Source organism: Corvus hawaiiensis, chromosome 5 (genome assembly GCF_020740725.1).
Source record: "Corvus hawaiiensis isolate bCorHaw1 chromosome 5, bCorHaw1.pri.cur, whole genome shotgun sequence".
Lineage (NCBI taxonomy): Eukaryota > Metazoa > Chordata > Aves > Passeriformes > Corvidae > Corvus > Corvus hawaiiensis.
Window position 1 is genome coordinate 24317544 of NC_063217.1, and position 18084 is coordinate 24335627.

Consider the following 18084-nt stretch of genomic DNA (forward strand, 5'->3'; position numbering starts at 1 on the left):
CCATACAAGGGCTACCTGTTTAAAGCTAGCTCAGGAGTTTCCAGCTAAACGGTAGGGACAGTAGCTTAGGTCTTAATGTTTGCAGAATCACAGAATCATTTAGGTTGGAAAAGACCTCTGAGATCATCGAGTCCAACCTTTGACTGATCACCAGCCTTGTCAACTACTCCATGGCACCAAGTGTAATGTACAGTGGTTGAACACCTCCAGAGAGGGTGACTGCGCCACCTCCCAGGGCAGTTCATGTCAGTGCTTGGCAACCCTTTCCATGAAGAAATTTTGTCAAGAAGAAACTTGCTCTAAATCAACATTGTGTGTTAGTAGGCAGAACTGTACATGACAGCTCTAGTGCTAAGTGAGGCAGGAGTGCCTCACAGAGACAAATAATCTATTTGTCTCTTCCTCTTTCCTTTGTGTGCCTAGTGCTTAGATCCAGTAATTTTTGAGGAAGATTAAATCCAGAAATTATTAATAACTATAATTATAGTAATAGAAAATTAGCTATTTATGCAGAGTAACTCTGCTTACCATGAAGGCAGTGGGGTGACTTTATATTTACTGAGGAAGACAATGATGCTGCAAAAATACTGGTTTTGATCTGTGTGCTGCAGAGGCCTTTCAGGGATGAGCTGACAGATTCTTTTGTTGTACCACCTCTTGGCAGAGAGATCAACTCTCCTTTCTTGTATTGAGTCGCTGCAGTGTTGAAATGAGGAAAAAATATAAGCTGTCTCTTGTGATGCCTTCACTGCTCTTTTCACAAGCAGAATTGCAGAGCTGAAGTGTAATGGGGTGTTGGGATGTTGAATTTTCAGTGGTGCAGAAAGGTAGAAGATGGCCTTTCCTAACCTAGGAAACACCATTGTGTTCATGGAAATTGAAGTGTGAGGATTCAGACTAAACCAAAAAGGATCATCCTGAACCATAAATGACATCCTGAGACACAGAAGAGGTTTTTCCAATGTTTCAAGAATTCAGATGTCACATTCTGAGCATCTACATGTTTTGTCCACTGGTTAGCAATGCTTGGTTCTCTGACACTGCCAGGATTATGGTAAGTGTTTCAAGAGTCATTTCCCAAGAAATGCAGGAGTGTGGCAAGAATTCCTGATTGTGCATCAGTCCCAATATGAGAAGCTGAAGACCTGAATGTGATTGTTTTGGAGACGGAAAAAGGAGACTATGGGGTGAAAGGCAACTCCTCTCATTCTGTTTATAGAACTGGGAAGAATCCATCTTTTCTTACAAAGTTCTGTTACTCATTGAGGAAAAGAATATATTGACTCTTGTTTTCTTTCTTAAAATCTTTTCATCAGTGACAGTATATAGGACCAAAGGTGACCTTTGGAGTTTGTGTGCAGCCACCTCCATTGTACTTGCAGGCAGAGTGAGTGAACTAGAGCTCAATTAAAGGAGGAGAGAAAGCTGAACATCTCTTTTCTCACTGTTCTCTGAAGTCTACTAAAAAGGAGAAATCTTTCTTCTGTGTTAGAGACAAGTCCAACTCTGTGGTAGGGACCAGAGGTAGTGGAGGTGTTTGTATTCAGTTTGTGCTGTACAAATTAGGGCTTCATTGTCTCCAGACACCTTGTAAGAGCTCCATTCTTACCCTTGCAGTAAGGAATGACAGAGATAGCAAGTACCTAGCTCAGTTTTGTTCTTATGTCTGTCTTTCTAAATACTTCTGTGCATTTGATTCCTAGTCTGTAGGCCACAGACCTCTGAAGATCTGCAAGGCCACCAGGAATACACTGCACCACAAAGGTGAGTGTCTCGGGTGGTGCCTTCTGGTTACCTGGGGTGCAGGGATGGACCTCGGTAGTGAACTAAGACATGCCTAAGTCACATGAGTTTCTTTGTCTGCCCATGACAGTGCTGTATGTTCTGTCAGGTGTAGTTCTGGCCATTGTGTTTGAGAAGGCAATCCTGAGGTACCTTTGCAGCAGGATGAAATACGAATCTAACTGTAGAGGGTGGGATGTAAGCTGATGGGGAGCATAGCAGGGTGGAGAACATGGTCTGTGCAAAAGCTGGCATCTCGAACTGCCTTGGTCTCTTCTTGGGTACTCCTGCTTCAGAGTATAAGTCCATCTAGTGAACATCCAGAAAACGCAAATCGAGATTAAAAAAGGGGCATCTGCAATTTCAAATAGGGTTTTTATTCTACTTTCTGAAGACATTTATTTAAAATGTGATTCAGTACTACCTTGTAAGTAACCCATCTAGGATTATGGGTTTTTCTGGGGAGCAGGTATTGCTGTTTGTTTCCTCTACCATTATCATGTTCTGTGTCTTGACATTCACACAGCTACTCACAATAAATCTTTACCTTTATTTTAAAAGAACTTGAAACATATTTATATGTCATTATTTTTATTCCTATCACTCTTCATCGAACAAGATTTTATCTATGCTGTTGGGAATTGCTGGGGAGACTGCACACCACAGTCTTTCCTGGTTTTCACTTTGGTTTGAGGAATGCACTAGTTTTGATTAATTTAAATGCAGTGACAGAGATGGCAAAAGTTGAGCAAAAAATCACATGCTTTTAAAGAAATTACTTAAACCTAACCCAGATTATTGTAGGCAGAGTGTTTCAGTGAATAAAATGATTAGACTGGGATTCACTGGGTGTTTGCTTGTTATGTGTCTGTCACCACTAACAGACAAGTTGATTAATAGTGGTCTTAAATACTGTATAATCACATCATGTTCTGGTTTTGTTTGCTTTTGAATTCTCCATTAGCATGCTTAACAACAAGTTAGCAGAAAATTTTTGAGACAATATAATGTGAACAAGTAAAGAATGATAGCATCATTAATGTGCACATCTGGATGGTTCTGTTGTTAGCGTGCCATAGATAACTAATAGATCTGGCTCTTTTATTCATTCTGTATTTTCAGTTCTAGCTGAGCCCTACCAAGCTGCTCACTACATTTCAGTGATAGGAGTGCCTTTTGTTAGTGTTTCACTGTAGCAGAAGTGGACTCTAACAAGAAAGTTCAATAGATGGTAAAGTCATCTGAAGTAGCCTCCAGAAGTTAGAAAAGACCTTTACAGATAAAGCATTTGGCTAGAATGTAGAGTCCATGTTCAATGGGGATGAAAGGGATGGTTTGACTTCCATAGGGCCACAGCTGTTTAGAGGATGGCAGCAGACACAGCTGTGTTGCAAAATAATGCTACATAATGATAGCAAAATGAAGGTGACGAAAGACACGGGAAAAAATCACTAAACATGAGGTGGAAAATATAAAACCACTGAGACTATTGTTCAGCACCTGTGAGTTCACTAGAGCATGTTCAAGCTGTGGGATAGCTACTTTCATTTTACATCCCATTCACTGGCCAGCCTGTGTCCAGGGGTGGACTGTCAGCAACCCGTGGGTTGTACCGCAGCAGTGGGTCTGTTGTGGGGTAGGGGGTTACTGTCTCAGTCAAGGACAAGAGTGCCAGCTTATCCTGAATTGCAATGATGTGTCCAAGCCTTCACTAGCTTGACGAATAGGTGGGACCCTGAGGACCCACTGTCATCACCTACTGGTAAAGTGGTTCCACTTCATCTCCCTGCTCAGTTCCCAAAGGTAAGTGTCTGGTGGCCTTCAGTATGAAGATTATGACTTGCATGGTCCGGGATCTTGGCTTTCTCTGGGCTACTTCATAGCACTAAGTTCCTTCTGGCACCATGATTATTCAAATAATTTTCTGTCCAGCTCACCCACTTTCTCACAGAAAGTTGCTAGCTTCCTCCACAGGAGGCCTGACATGGTTCACAGCTGCTTTAACTGTATTGTCCTGTCTTGCAGGTTGTGCCGACTTTTGATTAGCATTTTAATATTCTAGGTGAATGCCAGCAAGGTATCTGTGGTGAATTAAATTTCTGTTGCTTTTATCTACTGTTTTTAACATAGCTGAAAACAGAATGGTGGTCACAAGATAATCTCTTTCCTCATAGATAAAGGATGAGAGTTTATGAAAAACTTTATGAAAAAGACGTAACACAAACATCCCAAACCCAAGGGTGAACTGGCTTCTCACCCCCTTGCACTGAAACACTAGTGGAGTGCAAATGACCTCAGGGGTATGTTGCTCAGGTATGGGCAAAACTCAGCCACCTTTAGGGTACACTGCCTCAGTTCTGCTTTGGAATGCCATGTTCACTACCCTGCAGAGGTTGTTTGAACTGCAACAAATAGTATTCTCAGCACCATGGTTTGAAGTGGAGTGGGCTGGGTAAGTGTGTTACTTGGGGTCAGTACCCTTGAGCTCCATGAATTCTCAGCAGTGCTTCAAGCAAGCAAGTTTTGTGTCTCTAGGAGCATTATACTGGGACCCTAGATTCTTGAGGCACCAGCAGCAAACCAGTCTGGGGGTCCTGCCCTCAGGGGAATGGTGGAGAGGTGAAGCGTGTTGGAAAGAATGAGTCCAGGGCCCAAGTACCTCAGCTGTGAAAGCACCTTGCAAAAGTTCCTTCTGAGGACTTAGTTCCTTACCTAAATTCTGAGACCTCTAGGGGTCATACAAGTGCTGTTCTTGTTGCTGGGGTGCTTCAAGGCCATGCTCGTGGGCAATTTTTTAAAGACAAAAAAAGCGCCGCTCTTAACCCTGAATGTGCTGTTTTCTCCGAGATGCAGCAAGTGTGGTAGCCTTGTTAGCACAGCTGACCCTGTTAATCCTTTATTGAGGACTAAGTAAATGGAGAATTCTAGCCTATGGGCAAGTGCAAAGACTGCTATTCTGGAAGGCTGCTTCATTACTTCCTCAGAAGCCATGCTTTAATTTATAGTGCGATTCAGGGGATAATAGCCTTAGGAATAGATCTGATTTGAGGCAGGCTGTTAGTCCTCGAAGTACTGCAGGTTGAAGGTCTCATGAGCAGTGGAGGTTGGTCAGAATAGTCTGGTATATTGCTGGGACCAAGGGAGAATGGCTGCTGCAGGCATTGGGAGCTATGGCAGGAGGAACCTGAGCCCCTGGCAAGGTTGTGGAGTTAATTTTCCCCATATGAAATTAATTTTCCTCACAAAGCTGTGCTTTACATTGGTAGCTAGAAAAGTGTGGATAACACCCCAGAGTTTTGGCTGCTGCTGAGCAGCACTTCACTGCATCAAGGCCGTCTCTCCAACATTCACCTTGCCCAGGAGGCTGGAGCTGGGCATGATTTTGGAAAGGACAAAGCCAGGGCCGCTGACCTACTGACCAAAGGATATTCCATAATGTAAGACATCTGCTCATCTATAAAAGCAATGAGAAAGGAGGAAGGGAGGGTGATGGTTGGGAGGGGGTGGGGGATTTTTCTTCCATAGCAACTGCTACACGCACTGAAGCCTTGCTTCCCAGGAAAAAGATGGACATCACCTCCTGATGGGATGTAGTGGATAAATCTTTTTTCTCCTTTGCTTCCATGCATAGCCTTATTAACCTGCTGTTATCCTGGTCTATGGGGGGTTTTGTTTCCATCTTATTTTCTCCCTCCCTGTTCTGCTGAGGAGGGGAATGATAAGAGTGACTTAGTGGGCACTTAGTGGGCAAGGGTCAATCCACCATACCAACTTAAACTTTCACTGTTGCATCAGACTACCATCCTCTGGAGGATTTCTGGAGTGTAGAGACTCTGCAACTGCTCTTGTGAGGTAATAAATGTAATAAGACAGCGTTGGAGGTAATTTGGTCCAGTTCAAGAGACCCAGAGCACTTTAACTGCTGCCTGGTTTATTCTCTAACCTTCCCCCATGACGCTGTTTCCATTGTAGCTGCTTATGTGCTTTGTAGGTGGTCCTCCTGAGCCCAGCCAGGCAGGTGACTCCTTCCGCTTCCCTCTCCATCCCAGAGGGACTCATATCTGAAGCTCTCCCTGCACATGGCAGAGGGGAGGAGGCAGTGCTGCTGAGCAGGCAGGATGGCTGCAGACACTACCAGACTCTGTCATCAGTCTAGCTGTATTTGCTTGAATGGTGATATGACCTGCTTGGGGGGAAGGACTTAATCTTGTGCAGCAGCAAAACATCACTTCCACTGTGCTGCAGCTGTGACTGTTACATTGCTCTTCTGTAACTTGTATTTTCTTTTAAAAACCCACAAACAGAAAAAATAGCTGGAACAAGAAAGTAAATGTTAATCAGATCTGTATCAATATTGTCTTAAATCCATTAATTACACAAAGCCCTGCCTATAGAGAAGGAGCATGGCACAATTATTGATTTCAGAAATTCCTGTCCTTACAGGACATCAGAAAAGTTACAAGCAATGAACTCAAATGAAGGAAACCTTGTGGGGGTGCAGTGGGACCTAAAATTGCAGGTTTTGTACATAGGTGATGGGGCTTTATCACAGACTGGAGAGAACCAATGGGCAGATCTGCAGTGGTATGGCACCTAGTTCTAATGAGATGCTTATTTAAAGATGAGACATCAAAGTATGATTATAGCTCTGGGCCATGGTCCTGCTGCTGCTGGCCTTGCTGTGACTGAGGCCTGCTCTTGTGGCTTGTGTAGCAGCAAGCACCTAAAGTTTTTTCTTTAGCAGGATGTATGAATAAATTGCTCTAGATGGGGGTGAATACAGGACAGAACAGAATGATACTGGTTTTTTTCATTTCCTGCTTCACTGTGTTTAGTGGAGGTGCTTAGCTAGGACACTGTGTATTGGCAGTGATTTCCCAACTCCTTTTACTTAACAACCACAGCTTTTTTTCTTTCAAGATTAAGCATCTCTTGACAAGTTTAGAGATCACATTTGTAGAAAGAGAGCATCATGCTAGAATAGCTGCTTTGGTTAAGCTCTGGGTCCTGCTGAGGTGCTTCATGCCCTGGTAGCAGGACCATCCCTTTGAAGGTATCCCACAAGTGTGTCAGGCTTACCTACAGCTCTGCAGTTCTCAGCGTTGACCCTTCAGGTGCACCCAGCATTATTGCTGAATAAACAAACACAGGCAATTTCTATTACAGAGATAAAGATTACTCTTAAAATGGATTAAATCTGTAGGGAAAGGGAATAGAGACTTCATTTAATCCAGGAAGAGCTGTGGTGGGGAGGGTGTGCTCAACAAAACACACCTTTGTTAGAATTTTCTGGCTTTTTTACCTGGTACGTGAGCCTCCCTTCTTTTTATTGCTCCTATGGATCAAGGTGTCTCACTGTAAGTAAGATCTCTCCAAAGAGCAGCTTTATCTATACCAGGTAATTCACCTAATTGCATGCTATTGAAAGAATAGGGTTTTACTTCGGTAGGGAGCTAGAAGTTCCAAGGTTCATTGCAAAACTAAGAGAAAAAATATCTTATCAAGGATCTATACAATCACTTGTAATTTGCTTTTGTTCTCTTAAACACTGTCCAGCAACTCTGGATCCCATGTGAAATAAGTGGGTTTACTTTTATGACCTCTGTATATAACAACTGATGTTTTGCATACCTCTCCTGAGAAGATCAATGCTAATTCCTTTTACTGCTGTTGGTGGCTGTAGCACAGCCTAGCTTCTGTCTTGGCTTTTTTGCTTCAACCTCACTGAGTTAAATGCCAGAGGTTTATTGCATGCTCTCTATCAGGGTTAATTTTTTTGGCCTCTGAATCTACTAATTGCCATTTGTAAATTTTCCTGGTGGTAAAGGTCACAAAGATAACTTGGCCCCCATAGCTTAACCTCTTGGCACATCTCAAGTTATGAAAGGTGGTGTTGAAGTCTGCTGATTAAATTAATTACTCTTCTTAGGTTTAATCATAAAAAAAAGCCTCTTTTGCCTTTGTAGTTCACTTCCATCAAATTTTTGCATCATAGAGTTGAGTTAGGAACCTCTAATTTTACTGGAGCACAATCAGATGGTAGGAGGAGTTTATGTTTGTCAAACATAAACCTGATCCTGAACTGTGTTGCAGAGATGCTTTCCTCTGCTTCATGAGACTGGAAGGCATGCTGCTGGTTTTGTTTTCCCTCTAAATTTTCTGCCTTTGCTAGGAACATCCCCAGGCTGATGAAACTGGAACAAAGCCTGAGAATAAAACAACAGTGTTTTGGTGTCTAAAGGCACACAAACCAGCACTCAATGTTCACTCTAGCCCCTGCAGAAAACTCACTCATGGAAGTGTGTGCTTCTGAGGGTAAGATACACATTCCAAAGCTATGCCTGAGTGCAAATAGGGGATCCAGTGCCCTAAACTAACCTATTCTTGTTTGAGGGGACCAGGAGCAAGCTAGTACCAGGATGTCTTCATAGAAAGCTGGTCTCTCCCTGTTCCTTGCAGCCAGCACTCCTGCTTAGCCTTTGCTCTCTTGCACTGAAATGCACAGGGCCATCTGCACTGCTGTTCCTGACAGTCGCACTGCCAGAGTCCAGCAGGGCAGGTACAGCTGAGTTAATACCAAATCATGCAGAATGGCCCTTGATGTGAGCTGTTGGGGAGGATGTGTAGGAGTGAATGTCCCTGTCCCTTCTGCACGCTGTCCCCTCCCACTTTTCTTTGCTGAGGTGGTCCTTACTGTTTTTTATCACTGGGTACAGCACTGCAAAAGTGGCATCACAGCTTTTCTGGAGTTGTTGGAGTATAGCTGATTGTGGTGATGCGCTGACACTTACTGAAGCTTAGAAAGCTCCCCAGAGCCACTGCAGCAGAGGGCCACTGCCTGCAGAGGTAATCAGCCCAGGGACATCTCAAATAACTCTTTGTTATGGTCTGGGGTCCCTATGGGCTAGCATTGGAGCCTTGCCTTTCCAACCAAGTTCATCTCCAAGGCAGTTCCAGCAAAGCTACTGTGATACCTGTAAAATGTACATGGTAAGTTTAAAAATAGGCAATAAAGTATAGTTGTGGTTATATGAATCACAAGGCAAGGTGTAATCATTGCATTTATAGAATTATAGAATGGTTTGGGTTGGAAAGGACATAAAGATCATCTAGTTCCAAGACCCTGTCATGGGTAGAGGTACCTTCCCCTAGACCAGGTTGCTCAAGTCCCTATCCGACCTGTCCTTGAACATTTCCTGGGATGGGTCATTCACAAGTTCTCTGGGGAACCTGTTTCAGTGCCTCACCACCCTCCCAGTGAAGAATTTCTTCCCAATACCTTATTTAAATCTGCCCTTTCTCAGTTCAAAGCCATTCCCTCTTTTCCTGTCACTACAAGCCCTTGTGAGAAGTCCCTCTCCAGCCCTCTTGCAGGCCCCCGGTAGGTACTGGAAGGTGCTATAAGGTCTCCTGGGAACCTTCTCTTCTCCAGGCTGAACAACCTCATCTCTCACAGACTGTCTTCACAGGAGAGGTGCTCTAGCCTTCTGTTCATCTCAGTGGCTCTCCTCTGGACTTGCTCCAGCAGGTCCACGGCCTTCTTATTTTGGGGGCTATAGAGGTGGATGCAGTACATTAAATAGGAGAATCCTGAAATGCTTATGGGAGTTCATAGAAAATAAGTAACATGAATTTTTTGACCTTCAAAGCACTTTGTAGGTACTTCTGTACCTGTGTTAGTGAATCAGCTAGAGACTCATCTGATTCCCAGTGCTGAACCCCAGCTCAGGCAGTGGGGCTGGGGTCAGGGTGCTGCAGCTGCCTGACCACCCCTGGCTGCTCTTCTCCATGCAAGTCCAAGCCTTTGGGGGTTTTGCAAAGTGTTTGGAGAAGAAACATAGAGTATAACATCTGTGTCCTGTTGTGCTGGGGAAAAACTGATTTCAGCTGTTTCCAGTGCCTTTGCTGGATTATGCTTTAACACAGTATTTATGAATGCAATGATTAAATGTACTTTTGAAGCAGCTTTTCAGGCAGCATGTAGTGAAAGTAAGGGCAGCTTTAGGAAAAAAGGCTCTCCAAGCAAGATCTAAAGGCAACATTCAAAATAATTCTTAAGAGGCATTTGCCTTCTCTTTCCAGAACATCCAGTCCTCATGTCTCCTCCTTTTTTACTTAGTCACTGCACATCATTTTTCCAAAGCCAACCTTCACAGCTTCTGTGCTCCATCACTTCCCAACTTGGAAATAATTTGCAGCATGTCCTTGTATTTGGATATATGAGACTCCCAGCTGGAGCCAGTCTTTGTTGCCCCTTGTGCACAGGACATACTTGATACATGAGTACTATGCCCTGTATGTCCATTACATCTGCATTTCTGCCAGATGTCTGGCCATATTCCTAACCAGTACAGTGTTTGGGCATGATCTGATATAGCCTGAACACCTATGGCAACCCCTGGCACTGAAGCTGCCACCTACCTGCCAACACAAATTGCTTTCTGCAATATTGGGGATGTTGTATTTGTTCTTGTGGACAGAGTGTGTCTGCTATTTCTCAATATGCTTATCTTGAATTGCCTTGTGGAAAGTAGCTCTTTCATCCATAACTCCTTCATCCATAACTCCTTCCTTAAAATCAATTATAGCAAATACCAACATTTTCAGAAAAGCTCAAGATGAGATTTTCAAGGGCACATTGCTCTAAACTGAGTTTAGTGTCTCAAAAACCAAGACAGAATGAGGGCTAAATATTCAGAACTGCAGAGGAACTGCTGCTAGATGGGTAAGCATGTCAGAGTAACTACCATAGTCTCAAAAGGTGAATGTTCCTTCCCACCTTCTCCACAATGAGACATTATTCTCCTTCTATATCTCAGGCCCAGGAAAGTCGTGCATAGCTTAAATGGAAACAATGACAGGATGGTAGAGGGAGTGTACAAAGTACCTATGCAAAATAAAAAGAAACAATATCTGGTTGAGCTTCCATCCGTTTTACTTGAGAGGCAGAGTACTTGTGTGTCGACAGTTACTAAAAAAACAGAAAACATGTTCATCTGCAGAAATCTAAGCTGGAACTGCCTGGAGGCTGAAGGGATGCTGGGGAACAGTAGATAATCTTGTCCTGTTCTTTCTTTTCCCTGTTTATTGACTTCTGCCAGTGCTGGACACTAAATCTTGGGCTAAATGGATCCTGCATCAGACTCAGCACAGATACCTGTAAATTCTAACTGTGCAGGTGCTAAAGAGATGGAAAGATCTTCCTGGGGAATGAATGCATTTCCTCTTAGGTTGTAAATGGTGTGGAAGCAAATCCATCACTCTGCTTCTTCTCCACCATTCATCTTGGGCTGCTTTGAAATATCATCTTCTCTCTTAGCATTCCTTTTAGTATCAAGCACGCGGAGTAAATTCAATTTGGCTTTGCAATTTGGCCTGAGCAAGTGTAGAAATGAGAGTTTAAAGTAGTCACAGTTGTCTCTGTTCTGGCAGAGAACCCCCATAGCACACTGGACCAGAACAGCCATTGCATGGGGCTCCTTATAGTGGGAATGTCCAACCAAAAATCAAAATTTCACATGTTTTGGCAACAGCCTGCTAGCAAGCTGTCATCTAGCAATCTGCCAGGGTAAGTCTTTACCAAGTGGGGAGGTGTTGGCAGCTGAAACCCATGGGAGCAGAAGTGATGGGTCAGGGCTGCAGTACGGGGGCTGACACTACGGCTGCCCAATGCAGCACTGCTCACTCATCCTGTGTGTATCTGTCCTGTTTGGGATGCAGCTCAAATGCTTCTGAACAGCTTTTTGGCAGAAATTTTACAATTATTTGCCCAGCTTTATCATTTGTATCATAGTTCCTGTATTAGCTCATCCTTGTTATTGAGCTTTTTATGTCAATTTAGAAGTATCTATTTCTAGCTTTCATCAGTTTGAGCCTCTTATGCCATCTGCTAGATGTCCAAAAGTTGCTTTCTTACTAGAAAATTGTGATCTGCTATATTTACCCTTCAATCAAAGATAAAAAACAGGTCCAAATGAGTTAATATTAACTCATTTGGACCTGTTTTTTATCTTTGATCAATAGACCCTATAACAGTCACCAAAAGCTTTTGTTCCGTCTGATCAAAGTGGAAAAGTAAAATGTAAAGAATCACCTCCATTTTCCTTAGCATTCCTCTGCTTTTTGAGAAGAGCCTTATTCCATGTCTATTTTCTCTCTTCTCCACCCTCTTAAGCCTCATCTACTATTAAATCTTATATTTTGGGTTGCTATTATCTTCTTGGAACAAGCAAAGCCCTAATTACACTGAATTTCTATATTATAAACACTGGGTAGCTGTTCCCTAGCCGGCCCTGCCATTTCTGGAGTAAAATAGCTGCTTGCATAAAGCTGCTCTTTGTTTTCCTTGTTGACCTCTTGCAGGTTTTTCCACTCTGCCTTCACTTTTTTTCTTCCCCCTTCTGATTTCATTAAAAGAGTAGCTTTCATTTTTTGTTTTGGGAGGTGTGTGTTTCCATGCACACTCATGTGCTGGCCCTTTTGTGCTGCTTTCACATCAAACTCAACAAAAGTGGAAAACTTACAGGGAGCAAGACCTGAGACCTCCAAGCCCCATCCAACCCCATGACATTGTCCTGCTCATTGCGCTGAAGTTGTAATGTCAGACTGCAAGGAAAAGCATTCTGGAAGTGCACATAAATACAATTTTGTCAAATGATGACTATAATTCCATCCCTTCTACTCATTTTGGGGCTTATTGATTAGCCAATTAATAAATAGCCAGGTAACAACTAATTAAAAAAAAAAAAAGAAAAATGACTGCTCTGGTAAGACTGGAATCGACAATGGGAAAATATGGAGAGTCTCTAAGAAAGCTTGTCAAGCTTAATTTATAATAATGCTTTTAAGTTTATAATTGAAGTATCAGAAAGCTGTTCTGAAATATCTTTCTGGCAGGCATGTTCTCTTTTTTTCCCAGAATAATGTGGTGCTAGGATGTCTTAGTAATCTCTTCCTAAAGAATTGTCATGAAATAAACAAAGTCACTGAGTTATGAGTATATAAGACTGTTACATGTGATCCCTTATCTCATACAGTCTGTTTCAGGGTGTTCCTAAGTTTTGTCAAAGTCAAATCCTGAAATGCTTCTTGGTAGGAATTTTCCATGGTTGTGGTAAGATGAGAAGAATACACCTCTGTGCAGGTGCAGTCTGATATACCAGTCAAATCAGACCCACAGAGGAGTGATGCCACAGGAAGCCTGTTCATCCTTTATTTTTCATTAACATTTTTGCCTGTTCCCTATTACAGGGAATGCAGCCTCTGTGGCTCACAACAGCCAGGTCAGCTCTCCCCACAGCTTTCCATGTTTGCAGACATGAAAATCCATTTCTCAAGCGAACTGGAGGTGAACCTCTAAAGGTGCGTGGTGATTGTGGTGTGTGTGGGAGCACTGCCATCGTTAGCTTGCTGAGACCATGGCAGGAGTAAGCTGGGGAGAGTAGCAGCCGGGGCAGCGCTCACGTGTGGAAAAGCTACTGGTGCCTGATCCTTCTCTCACTGATGGCTCTTGCTGCTGGCCCCTCCTAAGCCCTGAGGAGATGCGTAATGCCATTGTGCAAGCAGCGGGAGAGAGTCGGGAGAAGAGATGAGAGGAGGCTGGTGGAGTAAGCCCCCGGGAAAACACAGTTGTCAGGGAATGGGGGTGTGTTGGGCCCAAGAATTATCTTAGTAATAAACCTACTCACAAGAATAAATGGGAACAGGAGAGCTGCCAGTTAATAAAAAATGGCTCATAGCAGAAAATGAGGGCTGAGCATCAGAAGCAGCCTGACAGCCAGAGTCACAGTGCATTGTGGCACTGCCCAATTTCACGTACAAGATGTTTTCTGTGCCAAAGGTGGGGCTTTCACATTGCTCTGCTGTGCCGTGCTTACCTGCCAGGGCATTGCTAGGTGTGCTTCTGCTGCTGTGCCCTCACCATCGCCCTGTGGATGCAGGCAGGCTGAGACGGGAGCAGCTGCTGGGCTGATCCTGCACAACTGCCTTGGGCTGCACAGCTCACCCCCCTGCCTCCTGCCTGTGCCAGTGCAAAGGTTCCTGTGGGGACGTGGCAGACTGCACCAGGAAGCTGAGCCTGGTTAAACACAAGCCCTCGCTCCTCTCCTTTGTCTGTCCTAGCCGGTGGGGGCTGGTGGAGCCAGACTGGGGCTGGCAGCAGCGGTTCTCCAGGGATGGTTACAGGTACTTGGGGTGTGTGGCTCACCTGCCACTGCTCTGGGCTGGTCAAAGCTGAGCCAGCTCCAGTCTGGAAACCTGTCATTCCCTCACAGCACCTGAGATTAAAAGCTCTGCTTAGCGTCTCCAGCTGGCATGTTCCAGGAGACTGCAGCAGTGCCTTTACAAAGGTACTTTTCATCTTTAGCTGTTACCGTGCTTAGGCCAACATTTCCATGGATTGAGCAGACTGCAACAAAAAGCTGTTTAAATAATGGGACTAATGTCGCCCTAAAGAAGATATTGGTATGTGTTAGCATGTGGGAGTGAAGCCAAACAAACAAACAAACAAAAAACCAAAAGCAAAAAGCTGCAGTTCTCAGGAGTCAGCAGGCATGCCACCCTTGGTGCTGAAGAAGACAATCTCCAGCGCCTGGCACTCTGACAACTGCTATTGCACCCGTCAGTCATTTGCGGTCAGTTCTCTGTGCTAACAGGAGAATCAGTGTGTACCCTCCAGACTGCGCCAGGAGCAGGTCATGGGCACAGTCTGCAGTTTCTTGAACATCTTCTGTCCCCATTAAGATTTTCCCAGCCCGTGTCCTCATCTCAGCTGACAATGCTGACTAAGCACTGCCTTGCCAAGGATGGTACTCTACTCATGACCTCATCTGCTGTGTCTCAGGGGCCAAGACTGCCCTTGTCCCTTCAGGGCTGCATGCTGGTCCCTGGGGATGCTCCATCAGGAGGGACTTGCTGAGTGTACCCTGGCGTCTCCACACATTCTTGGAGCATGCTCCTGATCCAGGGTGGTGGCAAACCTATGCCTCTGGTTGGTCTGAATCAGCTTTCTCTATCACAGTACAACAGAGTGTGCAGCTCACCAAAGACCCAGCTGTCATTTCAACAGTTGATGATATTCTGGAGACGAAGCACAAATTGTAGTAATTGCTGCTGCTTTATCTCAAAATGCAATTGGCTTTTCGGAAGTTGTTATTCATACTCTGGTTGCAAAAGCAAACGGTGGGCAATTTTCACCTGCAAGGAGCTGACATGTCCCTAAATGCCACAACCAGGGAGAAATAGTGAAGCTCACTGAGAGTTTTCAAGCTAGGACAAACTTTGTGACCAAGTATTTGGTCACAAACAGCTGCCCGGTCCCAGCCTTACCCATGTTAAACCACTCTATAATGTTTTTTTTTCTCTCTTGTGGGCAAATCATTTACGGTAATTTAATGATCACAACCACATGAAATTCACTTCCTTGTGTTGAAAAAAAAAAAAAAAGACTAGAAAAATAGGATTAAATGTCTCAGTTTATCTTTCCACATAGGTCACATGGCCAAAACTGATTGTAAAATGTTGAAATACTAGTTTGAGGTGTAGCCAGTGCCAAGTGCTGTACATTTCCGTGTTCTCCCTCCCCTCCTATTGCTCACAAAGATGTCACAGAAAGACAAGGAAGTTCATTTTCTCAGGAAGCAGATTTTTTTTTAAAACGTAAATTTAAAGTACCATTTATTATCCTTAAATCCAATCCTTTTAGACCATGGTTCTGTCCTAGTCCCAAATCCAAAAGGAACAGCCTCAAAAAAACTGGTACAAAAGCCAAAGTGTGTAACAAAGTCACTTAATGAGAGAGTGTCTCAAAACCCCACACAGGATGCAAGGAGTGGGTCCAGAAATGCGAGGTGAGACCCTCATGCACCATGCAGATTTTTGTGAAGAGAGCAGTGCAGGTCCCTGTGTTTTTTGGGTGTCTACACAGCCAGGCAGGGGGCTCAGGCAAAGGTGAGGTGGCTGAACCTGGTGAACACCTGCCTGGCAGGAACACTGAGGAAATTGGTGGTTTGAATCAGCATTTGGGAATTTGGCTCCTAAGGGTGATGGGTGTAAAGGAATTTGGGACTCAGTACGGTGCCATACAAGGCTCAATTTTTCTTCTCAGCTACAAATTGTAGCAGACTTCCATGATTTCTTTTTCCATGAGCAGCAGCTTATGTTTGCTGTGGTGGAAGCAGCTTCAGTGCTCTGCCAAGCTCCCGGCAGCTGCCCCATTGCTGCTTGGATGCCAACATTGCAGCTGCAGATTAGGATTATGTCCCTCTGTGTCCTGCACAAAGGCTGGTGAGCCAAGGGATCCATCTACTGGAGTGAAGCCAAGCTTTAAGAGAATACTTAGCTTATCCATGTGGCCAGAAAGCCTCCTGCAAGGGCCAGCATCTGAAAAGTCAAAGACTCCGGAAACTAAGGACGCCCTGTGTACAGCCAGTGCATGCGTAACAAGTTTAGTAAGTAATCTCCTGTCATTGCATGCCCTTTTGAGTAAGACACCTTGGTCCATAACCTATGGATTTGTTACACAAGTGAGAATTGCTTATTGTAGTTATTGCTTCAAAGTTTTGGAACAAAGGACCTGCTCTAAGGGTAGGCTGTTTTGCTCTGACTTACTTAAATGCATTTTTCTTTCTGCTGGTTAGCTTGAGGTCACTCCTGTGGCTTGTGTAGGCTGTTTGCAGGGGTTTATTTCATGCTTCATGAAGATCTTTGGGTTTACCTGTGGCTTCCTGCTTCCCACCAGTGCACAGATTGCAGGCAGTGGCTGAGCTAATGCTGAACTTCTGTGATATTGCAAAAACATGCAAGGATGGTTTCAGAGTGCAACCTGGCTGGCAAAAATTACATGTGTGTGCTTGGAAAGAGGTAAAAAAAGTAAAGAACAGAAGCATATTTTTTGTCACAGTAGAAGTACCATGGCGTCAGCCAAAACAGGAGAAGTGACCCAGCTTCCTCCAGGGCAGCCACCATGCTACAAATCAGCTTGCATGCAGAAGCACAGGAACAGCCAGGGTGGGCACCAGCCCACAGCCGAGGTTTGTGCTTGTATGTCTCCAAATTCCCTGGGGATAGGCGGCTGTGGGGAGCCCTGGGCAGATGGAGGTGAAGCCCCAGGGCCCACTGTGGGGCAGAGTTTTAGCTTTCACAGTATGTTAGATGGAGATGTCTGACAACAGACACAGCTTGTTTAGACAAAGACACAAAGACGTGACAATATGTTGGGAAGACACAGGCATGTGGTATATGTGGGACAAACCTGAGCACACCTGAGCATTTTTCCCTGTAAAGTTTTCTGGTGCAGACTAGTCACCTCCCACATTCAGGATTTGCAGTTTTGCCTGAGTGAGGACTGTGAGACAGAACTTCTGTCTTCTTTGATTAGGAAGTGAACTCCAGCTCTGGTCTTCTGGCTGGAGGAAAAAAAATCTGATCTATTCATCAGCTTGACAGAAAATATTTCATGTGGAAGTACTTATACAGTACCAAATTTCTAAAACTTTTCACAATCTCTTTCCTCTTTGGCAACTTGAACAATCATAATTGCATGGCATAGCCTGTCTTTGTGCCGAAAGGGAAGGACTTGGTGCCACGAAACTACCTTTTTTTATTCCCTAGCTTGCAGCTTCTCCCTGCAACACTGTTCTGACCATTTTGTTGCCAGGCAGGACTTGGCTTTAAAACTCAGTCAAGTATGATTCAGCATTTAATTGACACACTGGAGCATAAAACCTGACTTTTGCTGGCTTTTAGATGCACAGCAGAGGTAGTTTCTCTTGTTACAATGTAGGTCTTGAGTTTATTTATTTTACAGGTCAGCATGATGGGCCAGTTTTGTGGCTGACTGGCATCCGGGGAGCAGAGAGTTCTGTAAGTGCTCAGGTCTCATTCAGACCAGAAGTGTTAGGGGTGTAACACGAGCCACAGAGAAGGAGATGAAGTACTGTGTCTACCTTTTCATATGTATGAAAAATGCATTTTGCATATACTCTGAGCTCTAGTGTTTTTATAAATGAGATGTTGCCATATCAGAGTGGTGCACTTGAGTTTCTTCTAAATCTGTTCACATAATTCTTGTATCACAGTTGTGCTACTGGATGGTGTTTCCCAAAGAAAGCTAAAGCTGTTTTTTAGCATGCTTTTCAGGATGATACCAGCCAGGGAAGGGCCTGTCTGCTCTTCGAGATCATCAAGAAAGACATTCAGAAGGGGAATGGGATCACCTTGGCAGCATTTTGAGTTGTCACAGTGCCCAAGGGCTCAGCAGAGCTCCTGACATTCTCAAGGCAGCAAGGTCATCTTGAAAGCACA